The 18,686-nt window shown below is 41.9% G+C and overlaps 1 long non-coding RNA gene across 1 annotated transcript in view; it reads left to right on the forward strand.

Moving 5' to 3' along the window:
- The window catches only part of LOC138663186 (uncharacterized), a 45,237-nt gene that overhangs the window by 23,452 nt on the left and 3,099 nt on the right, over window positions 1–18,686 (forward strand). Inside the window, exons 3-4 of the long non-coding RNA XR_011318127.1 lie at window positions 5,689–5,772; window positions 17,120–17,206. This is a non-coding gene — a long non-coding RNA (uncharacterized lncRNA). The remainder of the gene's footprint in view (window positions 1–5,688; window positions 5,773–17,119; window positions 17,207–18,686) is intronic.

The raw sequence follows: 18,686 nt of genomic DNA on the forward strand, positions 1-18,686 counted from the left end.
TCCCATATCTCTGTAGTAAACTCGGTTCTGCTCCCATATCTCTGTAGTAAGCTTGGTTCTGCTCCTATATCTCTGTAGTAAACTCGGTTCTGCTCCTATATATCTGTAGTAAGCTCGGTTCTGTTCCCATATCTCTGTAGTAAGCTCGGTTCTGCTCCCATATCTCTGCAGTAAGCTCGGTTCTGCTACCATATCTCTGTAATACGCTCGGTTCTGCTCCCATATCTCTGCACTAAGCTCGGTTCTGCTCACTTATCTCTGTAGTAAGCTCTGTTCTGCTCCAATGCCTCTGTAGTAAGCTCGGTTCTGCTCCCATATCTCTGTAGTAAGCTCGGTTCTGCTCCCATATCTCCGGAGTAAGCTCGGTTCTGCTCCAATATCTCTGTAGTAAGCTTGGTTCTGCTCCCATATCTCTGTAGTAATCTCGGTTCTGCTCCCATATCTCTGTAGTAAGCTCGGTTCTGCTCCCATATCTCTGTAGTAAGCTCGGTTCTGCTCCCTTATCTCTGCAGTAAGCTCGGTTCTGCTCCCATATCTCTGTAGTAAGCTCAGTTCTGCTTCCATATCACTGCAGTAAGCTCGGTCCTGCTCCCATATCTCTGTAGTAAGGTCGGTTCTGCTCCCTTATCTCTGCAGTAAGCTCGGTTCTGCTCCCATATATCTGTAGTAAGCACCGTTTTGCTCCCATATCTCTGTAGTAAGCTCCGTTCTGTTCCCATATCTCTGTAGTAAGCTCGGTTCTGCTCCCATATCTCTGTAGTAAGCTCGGTGCTGCTCTCATATCTCTGTAGTAAGCTCGGTTCTGCTCCCATATCTCCAGAGTAAGCTCGGTTCTTCTCCCACATCTCTGTAGTAAGCTCTGTTCTGCTCCCATATCTCCAGAGTAAGCTCGGTTCTTCTCCCATATCTCTGTAGTAAGCTCGGTACTGCTCCCTTATCTCAGCAGTAAGCTCGGTTCTGCTCCCTTATCTCTGTAGTAAGGTTGGTTCTGCTCCCATATCTCTGTAGTAAGCTCGGTTCTGCTCCCTTATCTCTGTAGTAAGCTTGGTTCTTCTCCCATATCTCTGTGGTAAGCTCAGTTCTGCTCCCATATCTCTGCAGTAAGCTCGATTCTGCTCCCTTATCTCTGTAGTAAGCTCGGTTCTGCTCCCATATCTCTGTGGTAAGCTCAGTTCTGCTCCCTTATCTCTGCAGTAAGCTTGGTTCTGCTCCCTTATCTCTGTAGTAAGGTTGGTTCTGCTCCCATATCTCTGTGGTAAGCTCAGTTCTGCTCCCATATCTCTGGAGTAAGCTCGGTTCTGCTCCCTTATCTCTGTAGTAAGCTCGGTTCTGCTCCCATGTGTGTAGTAAGCTCGGTTCTGCTCCCATATGTGTAGTAAGTTATCTTTAATGCTTTCAAACACTCCAATTAATTAATACTAATTATTGATATATTGATATGGTTTCAATCAGTTTATTATATAATATATTCAGTATATCCTTACTCAAACAATAATCAGTAAGCGTGTTAAGTAAATGGGGTTGAGAAGACACTCGTATCACCCCCTTCCTAGTTTTACCCAAATATACCAGGTTACAAGGTCAACTCCAAAAAACATATAGGACCAAAAAATGGAGTAAATTAGTCCCACAAAGCATGATAAGATATATAAATGCTTTATTGTTACAAAAAGTCACAACAACAGACATAAACACATACTTTCAGTAAACTGCTGTCATAGCAAATACAAAAGGAGATTTTGAGGAGAAAACATGCAGGAAAAACTGAGCAATCTCCAGGGAAGCTAGTACATCCAAAAGGGGGTTACATGCAAATAGTACATGATTGTTCATATCAATACCAACATACGGGGATAAAATACTCCATTGTTGCCCCTAGTCAGAGTAGTTAAATAGTCATTCCCATGAGCTTACCCATAATGTGAACGGATGGCTTCCTGAGGTGCTCAGCTGCCCCTAAACTTTTGTTTAGTCACATAGTGACTTTTCACCAAACAATCTCTAAGGTTTTTCCCCCTGCGTTGTGTCATGAGTGGAAATGGGGATAAATGAGCCGCCAGAGCTCCATCTGTGCGCAACACTGACCAATGTTTATTCAAAATCCCACGGATCCGGTCCCAGTGGCAATTGGAAGTGGAGATAAACCTAGTCTCCAAATTCCCCTCTCTATCTGATTTTTTGGGCTGCAGCAGCAAGTCTTCCCTCCGTTTTGATTTGGCTTGTCTATAGCCCGCCCTAATGCACCGACCACTGTACCCCCTGGCCTTGAACCGATCAGTCAAAATAGCGGACTGTTCCTCGAAGCGGGCCTCAGTTGAGCAGACCCGCCTGTTCCTCAAAAACTGGCCAACTGGGATGGCCTTAATGGTAGAGTAATTGTGTGCCGATGAGGCATGGAGCAACGAAATGACGGATGTCTCTTTACGAAACAAATCCGTTTCAATTGAACCATCCTCCGCAACAATTAATGAAATATCCAGAAAATCTACTCTCTTCCGATTCCAAGAGTAGGTAAACTTAAGGTTAAAAGAATTTTCATTTAACTCCTGCATAAATTTTGATAGGCTGGCCTCGTCACCGTTCCAAATCATCAAAACATCATCAATGTAACGAAATCAGCCTATCACTGGGTCCGCAGCATGTGCTCCGTCACCCTGGAAAATAACTCTTTCCCAATAACCCAAAAACAAATTAGCATACGACGGAGCACATGCCGCACCCATTGCAGTACCCTGTACCTGCAAAAAAAAACTATCCTTAAAAACAAAAAAGTTATGGGTCAAAATAAATTTAAGTAAATCCAAAATGAATTCCACAAGATGGCCATCCCAGTTCGCCATTTCGAGGACAAAGCGGGCCGCCCTAAGGCCATCTTCATGCCTGATTGAGGTATACAAAGATTCAATATCAATAGTAACCAATAACATCCCCGCCTCAAGGAACAGACCGTTGACCTTAGTAAGCACATCGGATGTGTCTCTGACATAGGAGGGGAGCGTTTCTACCAACGATTTCAAATAATGGTCAATAAATTTGCATGTGTTCTCACACACAGCCCTACTATGCCAGAGACAATTGGTCAGCCAGGGGGATTTGCCATGTCTTTGTGCACTTTCGGCAAAAGATAGAAAGTGGCAATCTTAGGGAACTTGGGTAATAACCCATCAAGGACCTTCCTTGGGACAATGCCAGACTCGCTCGCATATGACAGAATAGATTCTAATTCCCTAGTATAGGGCATAATAGGGTTCTGGGGTAAGGCCTGATAAATAGATTTGTTCTTTAACTGGCGGAAAGCCTCCTTCTCATATTTCTCAGTTGGCCAGATGACCACGTTCCCTCCCTTGTCCGCTGGTTTAATGACCACTGACTCCAGTGACTGTAAGTCCCTCAAGGCTTTCCTTTGTGCATTGGTGAGATTATCATTACAAATATAATTTGGTATTTTCCTCAAATCCTCAGTTACAAGTTTACAAAAAATCTCAACTTGAGGGCACAGAGACAAGGGAGGGAACGTGAGCGATCTGGACACAACAGCCATGGGAAAATTACCTGGAGTCTCAGATTATTGTTCCCTCAATAGGTCCTCCAGTACTTCAAGGGCTTCCCGTTCTGCATCATTAGAGGGACCTTGATTTAAATCTCTTTGACTATGTAATTTTTTTTAAATCAATTTGCGACAAAAGAGGTGCGTATCTTTTAGAGCTGTGAAAAAATCAAATTTATTAGAGGGTATAAAATTTAGGCCCAACTTCAGTAAATTCACTTGTGTTTCTGAGAGGGAGTGGGATGATAAATTAATTACCTCCAAGTGTGTGCCTTTCACTTTGCGGTCATACACTGGCGAGGGTGAGACTTTCCTTTTATTATACCGTCTCTTGGCGGTCCTCCCAGGTTGTATTTTTCTGACCGCCTCTCCATTTACTGATCTAAATTGATCAGATGCCACACTGGACTCCTCCATTGATGTTAACGACGACATAGAGCCTGTCTTTAATTGGGACATGGGACGTGGTCTCTTATTATTTTTCCAGCGGTATACTCTATTCTCCTGATAATCCAAATTATCCTGCTGTAATTTCTTTGTCTTAACAGCTCCAATTTCCTGCTCCCACTTTGAAAAGTCTTTCTCTAGGTCCACATTAAGTTGTTCTAGGGCCTCAGATGTAAGTTCATCCTTTATGATACCCTGTATATCATCAATCTCTTTTTCAATATCTCCTAATTTCATCTCATCTGCCTTCATCAGCAGTTCCATAAAGCCCCGGGAACATTTAGTGGCCAGATTCTCCCAATCCCTTTTAAAATTGTCATCATCAACCACAAATGATGGGAAAATCTGGATTCTCAGGCCTCTTGGTATTAGGTCCCGAGTCAGATACTGTCCCAACGATGCCCTATTCCACCACAATTTCGTTCGTCTATGTAGGAGTGACTTTAGTCTCACAATCCTCTCCTTGGAATCGCCACCATTAGTGGTTAAAACGCCTGCAGAATCCTCCTTAAAAACCTCCTGTAGCCGAGAGAGCCACGTTTGGTCTCGGGTACGAAAATCCATTCGCTTAAGATTAGAATCTGTGAATGACACAGAAAAATCAATATCCAAACAATAATCAGTAAGCGTGTTAAGTAAATGGGGTTGAGAAGACACTCGTATCACCCCCTTACTAGTGTTACCCAAATATACCGGGTTACAAGGACAACTCCAAAAAACATATAGGACCAAAAAATGGAGTAAATTAGTCCCACAAAGCATGATAAAATATATAAATGCTTTATTGTTACAAAAAGTCACAACAACAGACATAAACACATACTTTCAGTAAACTGCTGTCATAGCAAATACAAAAGGAGATTTTGAGGAGAAAACATGCAGGAAAAACTGAGCAATCTCCAGGGAAGCTAGTACATCCAAAGGGGGGTTACATGGGAATAGTACATGATTGTTCATATCAATACCAACATACGGGGATAAAACACTCCATTGTTGCCCCTAGTCAGAGTAGTTAAATAGTCGTTCCCATGAGCTTACCCATAATGTGAACGGATGGCTTCCTGAGGTGCTCAGCTGCCCCTTGACGCGCATTTCGCCGCCTAGCTTTTTCGAAAGGGGGTTAACCATTGATCAATCCTACTAGTATAAATACCTCCCATACCGGAACTGCACCCGATTTCCGGCGCACGCGCGCCTGGGACCCCATTTCACCCTCCCCACAGCCGTTATCACCGTGCTCGCATGTGGGCGGAACTCCGCCGTCTGACGTCAAATGACATGCGTGCACGGCAAGTACTGATAGTAACTGATAGCTGCGGAGGGGGAAGAAACAGCCCGGGACCCAGAGCGCATGCGCGCACCGTCAGTGGCCATTTTACTGAAGACCATGGATGCGCCATTGTGGGGGAGAAGGAATAAATGAATAGAACCAAAACCGAATCGCTACACGTGTTGTGTGAACAATCATGACGGTATGTCCCACAAATAAGTGACAAAAACACTAATCAATATACTCAAAATATCACAATGTTTTATAAGCAACAACATGTGAATAAAGTTAGATGTAAGATTGCAACTACTATATATATATATGATAATAAAGTGACAATAGTGCATACATGTGCATAACAATAATATATACAGACGATGTAAAAACATGTGTCTTAAAAAAAGACATCCTTTGCTTTTATTAGGAATGCAGAACGATCATAATAGACTCCAGAATGGCCGCAGATCAACACTCATGGACTGGACTGTGCAGACAATATGCTGTAAATGTGAGTAACTGAAAAAGACAAACAATGATTAAAATAAAATAAAATACAAAAAATGGTGGACTTTTATGATTCCTATATAGGAAAGGAGGGAAATAAGAAGTCACATAAGGACGTAAATTAAATCACAAAATATATATATTTTTTCTCACATAGAGAACGAAAGAGTGGTAGATAAAAAGACGGCAGATGAATGAAATCCCTCCATCATAGATGGATAGAGAGGAGTGGAAGAGTGGGGGAAAAGGAATCTATAAAATAATTCCATGCATAGCAACTGTACTATAGGAAGGGGGCAAAGCTCGGTTCTGCTCCCTTATCTCTGTAGTAAGCTTGGTTCTTCTCCCATATCTCTGTGGTAAGCTTGGTTCTTCTCCCATATCTCTGTGGTAAGCTCAGTTCTGCTCCCATATCTCTGCAGTAAGCTCGGTTCTGCTCCCTTATCTCTGTAGTAAGCTCGGTTCTGCTCCCATATCTCTGTGGTAAGCTCAGTTCTGCTCCCTTATCTCTGCAGTAAGCTCGGTTCTGCTCCCTTATCTCTGTAGTAAGGTTGGTTCTGCTCCCATATCTCTGTGGTAAGCTCAGTTCTGCTCCCATATCTCTGGAGTAAGCTCGGTTCTGCTCCCTTATCTCTGTAGTAAGGTTGGTTCTGCTCCCATATCTCTGTAGTAAGCTCAGTTCTGCTCCCATATCTCTGTAGTAAGCTCGGTTCTGCTCCTATATGTGTAGTAAGCTCGGTTCTGCTCCCATATGTGTAGTAAGTTATCTTTAATGCTTTCAAACACTCCAATTAATTAATACTAATTATTGATATATTGATATGGTTTCAATCAGTTTATTATATAATATATTCAGTATATCCTTACTGTATGGAGTTAGCAAAAGGTCTTTGAAGTTTAATTGTCCAACCAGATGACCCAGCTAGCAGAACGTCATTTGTTGTTTATTAAATGACCAGTTATTTGTTATTAGTAAATTTATTTGTTGTTAGTAAATGACCAGCTACTTTTTGTCAGTAACCGACCGGTTTAAGGGGGTTTCTTTCTGGCATTCCAATGACCATCAAAGTTTTTTTTACTGAGATACATTGGACAGTATAAGATATGAAAGACACAGAAATGCAACAGAGATGGGGGACAGACACACACATGGAAGAGAGATGGGAGATACAGAGACACCCTGATGACTTGTACCATAATAATGTATGAATAATGTTATTTTACTGTTTTCAGTGACTGTTTATTTCTTATTATTTATTAAGTAAATTCATTTTTGTTTATTCAATTTTCGTGTGAGCATTTATTATTCATCACAATCCTTGAGCCTGTAACAAAATATCAGATCTCTGCAGTAAGCTCCTTTCTGTTCCTATATGTCTGTAGTAAACTCGGTTCTGCTCCCTTATCTCTGTAGTAAGCTCGGTTCTGCTCCCATATCTCTGTAGTAAACTCGGTTCTGCTCTCATATCTCTGTAGTAAGCTCGGTTCTGCTCCCATATCTCTATAGTAACATAGTAACATAACATAGTTAGTAAGGCCGAAAAAAGACATTTGTCCATCCAGTTCAGCCTATATTCCATCATAATAAATACCCAGATCTACGTCCTTCTACAGAACTTCTAGTAGGCTCGATTCTGCTCCCATATCTCTATAGTAAGCTCGGTTCTGCTCCCATATCTCTGGAATAAGCTCGGTTCTGCTCCCATATCTCTGTAGTAAGCTCGGTTCTGCTCCCATATCTCTATAGTAACATAGTAACATAACATAGTTAGTAAGGCCGAAAAAAGACATTTGTCCATCCAGTTCAGCCTATATTCCATCATAATAAATACCCAGATCTACGTCCTTCTACAGAACTTCTAGTAGGCTCGATTCTGCTCCCATATCTCTATAGTAAGCTCGGTTCTGCTCCCATATTTCTGTAGTAAGCTCCATTCTGTCCCTATATCTCTGTAGTAAACTCGGTTCTGCTCCCATAGCTCTATAGTAAGCTCTGTTCTGTTCCCATATCTCTGCAGTAAGCTCGATTCTGCTCCCATATCTCTGTAGTAAGCTCGTTTCTGCTCCCATATTTCTGTAGTAAGCTCGGTTCTGCTCCCATATCTCTGTAGTAAGCTCATCTCTGCTCCCATATTTCTGTAGTAAGCTTGGTTCTGCTCCCATATCTCTGTAGTAATCTCGGTTCTTCTCCCATATCTCTGTAGTAAGCTCGGTTCTGCTCCCATATCTCTGTAGTAAGCTCGGTTCTGCTCCCTTATCTCTGTAGTAAGCTTGGTTCTGCTCCCTCATCTCTGTAGTAAGCTCGGTTCTGCTCCCATATCTCTGGAGTAAGCTCGGTTCTGCTCCCATATCTCTGTAGTAAGCTCGGTTCTGCTCCCATATCTCTGTAGTAAGCTCGGTTCTGCTCCCATATCTCTATAGTAGGCTCGGTTCTGCTCCCATATCTCTATAGTAAGCTCGGTTCTGCTCCCATATTTCTGTAGTAAGCTCCATTCTGTCCCTATATCTCTGTAGTAAACTCGGTTCTGCTCCCATAGCTCTATAGTAAGCTCTGTTCTGTTCCCATATCTCTGCAGTAAGCTCGATTCTGCTCCCATATCTGTGTAGTAAGCTCGTTTCTGCTCCCATATTTCTGTAGTAAGCTCGGTTCTGCTCCCATATCTCTGTAGTAATCTCGGTTCTGCTCCCATATCTCTGTAGTAAGCTCCGTTCTGTTCCCATATCTCTGTGGTAAGCTTGGTTCTGCTTCCATATGTCTGTAATAAGCTTGGTTCTGCTCCCTTATCTCTGTAGTAAGCTCCAGTCAATTTCTTTGTCTACGTAGCAATCATGGTTCTCGTGTCTATGTAGTCAGCTTGCTTCTGTTACAGTATCTATGTAGGCAGTCAGCTTGGTTCTGCTTCCATAAATAGGCAACAAGCTCTGTTCACATATCTATGTACCAGCCTGTTTTTAAAGCCAGTTATCTCTGCTGTTTTATTGCAGTGGCCAGAGATAAGCAGGGTACAGTAATGCAACTGTAGGGCCACTGCCTTGTGATTGCCCCCCAGGCTGAAAAAGTGCCAGCCAGCCCCTGCTATCAAGGTTGAAATGAGATTAAGTGCACCGTATTTATTGAGTATAAGATAAATACATACATGGATATACACGGTGTGCAGAAATATTAGGCAAGTTGTATTTTAGAGGTTTATTTTTATTATTGATCAACAACTATGTTCTCAATCAACCCAAAAGACTCATAAATATCAAAGCTTAACCCCTTTCTGCCATTAGACGTACTATTGCGTCCATGTGGGGTGGGCTTTTCTTCCCAAGGACGCAATAGTACGTCATATGCGATCGGCAGCGCTCACGGGGGGAGCGCCGCCGATCGCGGCCGGGTGTCAGCTGTTTATCGCAGCTGACATCCGGCACTATGTGCCAGGAGCGGTCACGGACCGCCCCCGGCACATTAACCCCCGGCACACCGCGATCAAAGATGATCGCGATGTGCCGGCGGTACAGGGAAGCACCGCGCAGGGAGGGGGCTCCCTGCGGGCTTCCCTGAGCCCCCCGCAGCAACGCGATGTGATCGCGTTGCTGCGAGGGTCTCACCTCCCTCCCTGCTCCCTCCAGCCCCGGATCCAAGATGGCCGCGGATCCGGGTCCTGCAGGGAGGGAGGTGGCTTCACAGAGCCTGCTCAGAGCAGGCACTGTGAAGCAGCCTGCACTGCTATCAGATCAGTGATCTGACAGAGTGCTGTGCAAACTGTCAGATCACTGATCTGTGATGTCCCCCCCTGGGACAAAGTAAAAAAGTAAAAAAAAAAAATTTCAAATGTGTAAAAAAAAATTAAAAAAAATATTCCAAAATAATGAAAAAAAAATAAAAATATTATTCCCATAAATACATTTCTTTATCTAAATAAAAAAAAAAAAACAATAAAAGTACACATATTTAGTATCGCCGCGTCCGTAACGGCCCGACCTATAAAACTGGCCCACTAGTTAACCCCTTCAGTAAACACCGTAAGAAAAAAAAAAAAAAAACGAGGCAAAAAACAACGCTTTATTATCATACCGCCGAACAAAAAGTGGAATAACACGCGATCAAAAAGACAGATATAACTAACCATGGTACCGCTGAAAACGTCATCTTGTCCCGCAAAAAACGAGCCGCCATACAGCATCATCAGCAAAAAAATAAAAAAGTTATAGCCCTGAGAATAAAGCGATGCAAAAATAATTATTTTTTCTATAAAATAGTTTTTATCGTATAAAAGCGCCAAAACATAAAAAAATGATATAAATGAGGTGTCGCTGTAATCGTACTGACCCGAAGAATAAAACTGCTTCATCAATTTTACCAAACGCGGAACGGTATAAACGCCTCCCCCAAAAGAAATTCATGAATAGCTGGTTTTTGGTCATTCTGCCTCACAAAAATCGGAATAAAAAGCGATCAAAAAATGTCACGTGCCCGAAAATGTTACCAATAAAAACATCAACTCGTCCCGCAAAAACCAAGACCTCACATGACTCTGTGGACCAGAATATAGAAAAATTATAGCTCTCAAAATGTGGTAACGCAAAAAATATTTTTTGCAATAAAAAGCGTCTTTCAGTGTGTGACGGCTGCCAATCATAAAAATCCGCTAAAAAACCCGCTATAAAAGTAAATCAAACCCCCCTTCATCACCCCCTTAGTTAGGGAAAAATTAAAAAAATGTATTTATTTCCATTTTCCCATTAGGGCTAGGGTTAGAGTTAGGGCTAGGGTTAGGGCTAGGGCTAGGGTTAGGGCTAGGGTTAGGGCTAGGGTTAGGGTTAGGGCTAGGGCTAGGGTTAGGGTTAGGGCTAGGGTTAGGGCTAGGGTTAGGGCTAGGGTTAGGGCTAGGGTTAGGGCTAGGGTTAGGGCTAGGGTTAGGATTAGGGTTAGGGCTAGGGTTAGGGCTAGGGCTACAGTTTGGGTTGGGGCTAAAGTTACAGTTAGGGTTTAGATTACATTTACGGTTGGGAATAGGGTTGGGATTAGGGTTAGGGGTGTGTCAGGGTTAGAGGTGTTGTTAGGGTTACTGTTGGGATTAGGGTTAGGGATGTGTTTGGATTAGGGTTTCAGTTATAATTGGGGGGTTTCCACTGTTTAGGCACATCAGGGGCTCTCCAAACGCGACATGGCGTCCGATCTCAATTCCAGCCAATTCTGCGTTGAAAAAGTAAAACAGTGCTTCTTCCCTTCCGAGCTCTCCCGTGTGCCCAAACAGGGGTTTACCCCAACATATGGGGTATCAGCGTACTCAGGACAAATAGGACAACAACTTTTGGGGTCCAATTTCTCCTGCTACCCTTGGGAAAATACAAAACTCGGGGCTAAAACATATTTTTTGTGGGGAAAAAAAAGATTTTTTATTTTCACGGCTCTGCGTTATAAACTGTAGTGAAACACTTGGGGGTTCAAAGTTCTCACAACACATCTAGATTAGTTCCCTGGGGGGTCTAGTTTCCAATATGGGGTCACTTGTGGGGGGTTTCTACTGTTTAGGTACATTAGGGGTTCTGCAAACGCAATGTGACGTCTGCAGACCATTCCATCTAAGTCTGCATTCCAAATGGCGCTCCTTCCCTTCCGAGCTCTGCCATGCGCTCAAACGTTGGTTTCCCCCAACATACGGGGTATCAGCGTACTCAGGACAAATTGGACAACAACTTTTGGGGTCGAATTTCTCCTCTTACCCTCGGGAAAATACAAAACTGGGGGCTAAAAAATAATTTTGGGGGGAAAGATTTTTTTTTTTAATTTTCACGGCTCTGCGTTACAAACTGTAGTGAAACACTTGGGGGTTCAAAGATATCACAACACATCTAGATGAGTTCCTTAGGGGGTCTAGTTTCCAAAATGGTGTCACTTGTGGGAGGTTTCTACTGTTTAGGTACATTAGGGGCTCTGCAAATGCAATGTGACACCTGCAGACCATTCCATCTAAGTCCTCATTCCAAATGGAGCTCCTTCCCTTCCGAGCCCTCCCATGCGCCCAAACAGTGGTTCCCCCCCACATATGGGGTATCAGCGCACTCAGGACAAATTGGACAACAAATTGTGGGGTCGAATTTCTCCTTTTACCCTCGGGAAAATACAAAACTGGGGGCTAAAAAATAATTTTTGTGGGAAAAAATTTTTTTTTTATTTTTACGGCTCTCCATTATAAACTTCTGTGAAGCCCTTGGTGGGTCAAAGCGCTCAGCACACATCTAGATAAGTTCCTAAGGGGGTCTACTTTCCAAAATGGTGTCACTTGTGGGGGGTTTCTACTGTTTAGGTACATTAGGGGCTCTGCAAACGCAATGTGACACCTGCAGACCATTCCATCTAAGTCTGCATTCAAATGGCACTCCTTCCCTTCTGAGCCCTCCCATGTGCCCAAACAGTGGTTCCCCCCACATATGGTGTATCATCGCACTCAGGACAAATTGGGCAACAAATTTTGGGGTCCAATTTCTCCTGTTACCCTCAGGAAAATACAAAACTGGGGGCTAAAAAAATAATTTTTGTGGGAAAAAAATTTTGTTTTATTTTTACGGCTCTGCATTATAAACTTCTGTGAAGCACTTGGTGGGTCAAAGTGCTCACCACACCTCTAGATAAGTTCCTTAGGGGGTCTACTTTCCAAAATGGTGTCATTTGTGGGGGGTTTCAATGTTTAGGCACATCAGTGGCTCTTCAAACGCAACATGGCGTCCCATCTCAATTCCTGTCAATTTAGCTTTGAAAAGTCAAACGGCGCTCCTTCCCTTCCGAGCTCTCCCATCCACCCAAACAGTGGTTTACCCCCACATATGGGGTATCCGCGTACTCAGGACAAATTGTACAACAACTTTTGGGGTCCAATTTCTTCTCTTACCCTTGGGAAAATAAAAAATTGGGGGCAAAAAGATAATTTTTGTGAAAAAATATGATTTTTTATTTTTACGGTTCTACATTATAAACTTCTGTGAAGCACTTGGTGGGTCAAAGTGCTCACCACACCTCTAGATAAGTTCCTTAGGGGGTCTACTTTCCAAAATGGTGTCACTTGTGGGGGGTTTCAATGTTTAGGCACATCAGTGGCTCTTCAAACGCAACATGACGTCCCATCTCAATTCCTGTCAATTTTGCATTGAAAAGTCAAACGGCGCTCCTTCCCTTCCGAGCTCTCCCATCCGCCCAAACAGTGGTTTACCCCCACATATGGGCTATCAGCGTACTCAGGACAAATTGTACAACAACTTTTGGGGTCCAATTTCTTCTCTTACCCTTGGGAAAATAAAAAATTGGGGGCGAAAAGATAATTTTTGTGAAAAAATATGATTTTTTATTTTTACGGTTCTACATTATAAACTTCTGTGAAGCACTTGTTGGGTCAAAGTGCTCACCACACCTCTAGATAAGTTCCTTAGGGGGTCTACTTTCCAAAATGGTGTCACTTGTGGGGGGTTTCAATGTTTAGCCACATCAGGGGCTCTCCAAACGAAACATGGCGTCCCATCTCAATTCCAGTCAATTTTGCATTGAAAAGTCAAATGGCGCTCCTTCGCTTCCGAGCTCTGCCATGCGCCCAAACAGTGGTTTACCCCCACATGTGGGGTATTGGCATACTCAGGACAAATTGTACAACAATGTTTGGGGTCCATTTTCTCCTGTTACCCTTGGTAAAATAAAACAAATTGGAGCTGAATTACATTTTTTGTGAAAAAAAGTTAAATGTTCATTTTTATTTAAACATTCAAAAAATTCCTGTGAAGCACCAGAAGGGTTAATAAACTTCTTGAATATGGTTTTGAGCACCTTGAGGGGTGTAGTTTTTAGAATGGTGTCACACTTGGGTATTTTCTATCATATAGACCCCTCAAAATGACTTCAAATGAGATGTGGTCCCTAAAATAAAATGGTGTTGTAGAAATGAGAAATTGCTGGTCAACTTTTAACCCTTATAACTCCCTAACAAAAAAAAATTTTGGTTCCAAAATTGTGCTGATGTAAAGTAGACATGTGGGAAATGTTACTTATTAAGTATTTTGTGTGACATATCTCTGTGATTTAATTGCATAAAAATTCAAAGTTGGAAAATTGCGAAATTTTCATAATTTTCGCCAAATTTCCGTTTTTTTCACAAATAAACGCAGGTACTATCAAATAATTTTTACCATTGTCATGAAGTACAATATGTCACGAGAAAACAATGTCAGAATCACCAGGATCCATTGAAGCGTTCCAGAGTTATAACCTCATAAAGGGACAGTGGTCAGAATTGTAAAAATTGGCCCGGTCATTAACGTGCAAACCACCCTTGGGGGTAAAGGGGTTAATATTTTTGGAAATTGGAATGTTTTTTTTTTTTTTTAGATTTGGCTATCTTAGGAGGATATCTGTTTGTGCAGGTAACTATTACTGTGCAGAATTATTAGGCAACTTAATAAAAAACAAATATATTCCCATCTCACTTGTTTATTTTCACCAGGTAAACCAATATAACTGCACAAAATGTAGAAATAAACATTTCTGACATGCAAAAACAAAACCAAAAAAAATTAGTGACCAATATAGCCACCTTTCTTTACGATGAAACTCAGCAGCCTCCATCCATAGATTCTGTCAGTTGCTTGATCTGTTTACGACCAACACTGCGTGCAGCAGCCACCACAGCCTCCCAGACACTGTTCTGGGAGGTTTACTGTTTTCCCTCCCTGTAGATCTCACATTTTATGAGGGACCACAGGTTCTCTATGGGGTTCAGATCAGGTGAACACGGGGGCCATGTCATTATTTTTTCTTCTTTGAGAGCTTTACTGGCCAGCCACGCTGTGGAGTAGTTGGAGGCATGTGATGGAGCATTGTCCTGCATGAAAATCCTGTTTTTCTTGAACGATACCGACTTCTTCCTGTACCACTGCTTGAAGAAGTTGTCTTCCAGAAACTGCCAGTAGGTCTGGGAGTTGAGCTTCACTCCATCCTAAACCCGAAAAGGTCCCACAAGTTCATCTTTGATGATACCAGCCCATATCAGTACCCCACCTCCACCTTGCTGGTGCCTGAGTCAGAGTGACGCTCTCTGCCCTTTACTGATCCAGCCTCTGGCCCATCCATCTGGCCCATCAAGAGTCACTCTCATTTCATCAGTCCATAAAACCTTTGAAAAGTCAGTCTTAAGATATTTCTTGGTCCAGCTTGATGTTTTATCTTATGTTTCTTGTTCAAAGGTGGTCGTTTTTCAGCCTTCCTTACCTTGGCCATGTCCCTGAGTATTGCACACCTTGTGCTATTTGTTACTCCAGTAACGTTGCAGCTCTGAAATATGGCAAAACTGGTGGCAAATGGCATCTTGGCAGCTTCACGCTTGACTTTCCTCAATTTGTGGGCAGTTATTTTGCGCCTTTTTTGCCCAACACGCTTCTTGCAACCCTGTTGGCTATTTGCCATGAAACGCTTGATTGTTCGGTGATCACGCTTCAAAAGTTTGGCAATTTCAAGACTGATGCATCCCTCTGCAAGACATCTCACAATTTTGGACTTTTCAGAGCCCGTCAAATCTCTCTTCTGACGCATTTTGCCAAAGGAAAGGAAGTTGCCTAATAATTAAGCACACCACATATAGGGTGTTGATATCATTAGACAACACCCCTCCTCATTACAGAGATGCACATCACCTGATTTACTTAATTGGTAGTTGGCTCTCAAGCCTGAACAGCTTGGAGTAGGACAACATGTATAAAAAGTATCATGTGATCAAAATACAACTTGCCTAAGTATTCTGCACATAGTGTATAAACGATTTGTAGATATATCACTCAATATCAGTTTATAAGGTCAATAGATACTGTGCACTTATAAATAGCTTATATAATGAAAGGACACAGAGCAAAGGGTATATATAGTAAGAAAATAAAGAGCTAACGGTGCATTACATTCCTGGAATAAAAATAGGAGAAAAAGTGGAGACTATTAAAGCAAGTAAAAAAAAATGTTTTAAAAATATTTTAAAAATAAAAAAAATATAAGGGTATGTGCACACGTTGCGGATTTGGCCCTGCAGATCTGCAGCAGTTTTCCATGCGGTGTACAGTACCATGTAAACCTATGGAAAACCAAATCCGCTGTGCACATGCTGCGGAATATTCTGTTCAGAAACACAGCGGTTTATTTTCCGAAGCATGTCAATTCTTTGTGCGGATTCCACATTGTTTTTACACCTATTCCATTATAGGAATCCGCAGGTGTAAAAACGCAGGCAAAATCCGCAGGTAAAACGCAGGTCATTTTACCTGCGGATTCTGCAGAATCTGCGCGGAAAATCCGCAATGGAATCCGCAACGTGTGCACATACCCTAAAAGTTCAAATCACTCCCCCTTTCGCCCCATTCAAAATAAAACAATAAAAAAATCAAATATCCATATATTTGGTATCATCGCGTTCAGAATCGCCCGATCTATCAATATAAAAAAAGAATCCAATCGTTAAACATCGCAGTGAGAAAAAAAATCAAAACACCAGAATTACGTTTTTTTGGTGGCTGAAACATTGCAATAAAATAATATCAAAAGATCGTATCTACAACAAAATTATAGCAATAAAAACGTCAGCTCGGCACACAAAAAATAAACCCTCACCCGGCCACACATCCCAAAAAATAGAGACGCTACGGGTCTCGGAAAATGGCAACTTTTTTTTTACAAACTTTGGAACTTTTTTTCACAACTTAGATAAAAAAGGAACCTAGACATGTTTGGTGTCTGTGAACTTGTAATGACCTGGAGAATCATAATGGCTGGTCAGTTTTAGCATTTATAAAAAAGCCAAACAAAAACTAGTGTGAGATTGCACTTTTTTTACAATTTCACTGCACTTGGATATTTTTTCCCATTTTCTGTTACATGACATGGTAAAACCAATGGTGGCGTTCAAAAGTACAACTTGTCCGGCAAAAAAACAAGCCCTCACATGGCCATTGTGACCAAAAATTAAAAAAGTTATGTCTCTGGGAAAAAGGGGAGCAAAAAAATGAAAATACAAAAACAAAAATACCCCTGGTTGTTAAGGGGATAGGGTTTATCATGACTGCAATCCAGCTCTTCTAAAAGTTTGTGGGATTGATCTGAATACTCCTAAGATACGGGGTGGCAAAACCAGCCAAAAAATGGCACAATTAGAGACAAATGGATTTGGACATTGAAGACTATTCAACCATTTGGCCTTAATGAACAGAACAGCTTTGTTCCTTTTCTCTGACCCCTTTTAGTGTCACCCAGTATATCTGTCCATGTATGGATTATATATTTTTAACTTAAGTGGTTTTATATGATTATAATTCGTTGTTCATTTATCTTTTCCTTTATACAGCATCGGTGATCTTTGGTCGATATTGTTCATCCTGGAATTTGAATATCGATTCCATTCAGGATGTTGCTGAATATACCAGAATATATGGTATGGATTATTCCATCATGTCCAGTAACAGTAATCTATACTATACACTACCGTTCAAAGGTTTAGTGTCACCCAGACAATTTTGTGTTTTCCATGAAAACTCATACTTTTATTAATCAAATGAGTTGCCAAATGAATTGAAAATCTAGTCCAGACATTGACAAGGTTCGAAAAAAAGACTTTTATTTGAAATAATAATTTTCTCCTCTAAACTTTGCTTTCGTCAAAGAATGCTCCCTTTGCAGCAATTACAGCATTGCAGACCTTTGGCATTCTAGCAGTTAATTTGCTGAGGTAATTTGGAGAAATTTCACCCCATGTTTCCAGAAGCCCCTCCCACAAGTTGGTTTGGCTTGATGGACACTTTTTGCACACCATACGGTCAAGCTGCTCCCACAACAGCTCAATGGGGTTGAGATCTGGTGACTGCGCTGGCCACTCCATTACAGATAGAATACCAGCTGCCCGCTTCTTCCCTAAATAGTTCTTGCATAATTTGGAGGTGTGCTTTGGGTCATTGTCCTGTTGTTGGATGAAATTGGCGCCAATCAAGCGCTGTCGACAGGGTATGGCATGGCATTGCAAAATAGAGTGATAGCCTTCCTTATTCAAAATCCCTTTTACCTTGTACAAATTTTCCACTTTACCAGCACCAAAGCAACCCCAGACCATCACATTACCTCCACCATGCTTGACAGATGGCGTCAGGCACTCTTCCAGCATCTTTTCAGTTGTTCTGCGTCTCACAAATGTCCTTTTTTGTGATCCAAACACCTCCATCTTGGATTCATCTGTCCATAGCACCATTTTCCAATATCTGTGTTCTTTTGCCCATATTTATCTTTTCCTTTTATTAGCCAGTCTCAGATATGGCTTTTTCTTTGCCACGCTGTCCTGAAGGCCAGCATCCCGGAGTCGCCTCTTCACTGTAGACATTGACACTGGCGTTTTGCGTGTACTATTTAATGAAGCTGCCAGTTGAGGACCTGTGAGGCATCGATTTCTCAAACTACAGACTCTAATGTACTTGTCTTGTAGTTCGGTTGTGCATCGGGGCCTTCTACTTCTTTTTCTATTCTGGTTAGAGCCTGTTTGTGCTCTCCTCTGAAGGGAGTAGTACAGACCATTGTAGGAAATCTTCAGTTTCTTGGCAATTTCTCGCATGGAATAGCCTTCATTTCTAAGAACAAGAATAGACTGTCGAGTTTCACATGAAAGTTCTTTTTTTCTGGCCATTTTGAGAGTTTAATGGAACTGACAAATGTAATGCTCCACATTTTGAAATAGCTCAAAGGAAGGTCCAGTTTATAGTTTCTCTAATCAGCCAAACTGTTTTCAGCTGTGCTAACATACTTGCACACGGGTTTTCAAGGGTATTCTAACCATCCATTAGCCTTCTTGCACAGTTAGCAAACACAAAGTACCATAAAGAACACTGGAGTGATTGTTGTTGGAAATGGGCCTTTATACACCTATGAAG

Source organism: Ranitomeya imitator, chromosome 2 (assembly GCF_032444005.1).
Source record: "Ranitomeya imitator isolate aRanImi1 chromosome 2, aRanImi1.pri, whole genome shotgun sequence".
NCBI lineage: Eukaryota > Metazoa > Chordata > Amphibia > Anura > Dendrobatidae > Ranitomeya > Ranitomeya imitator.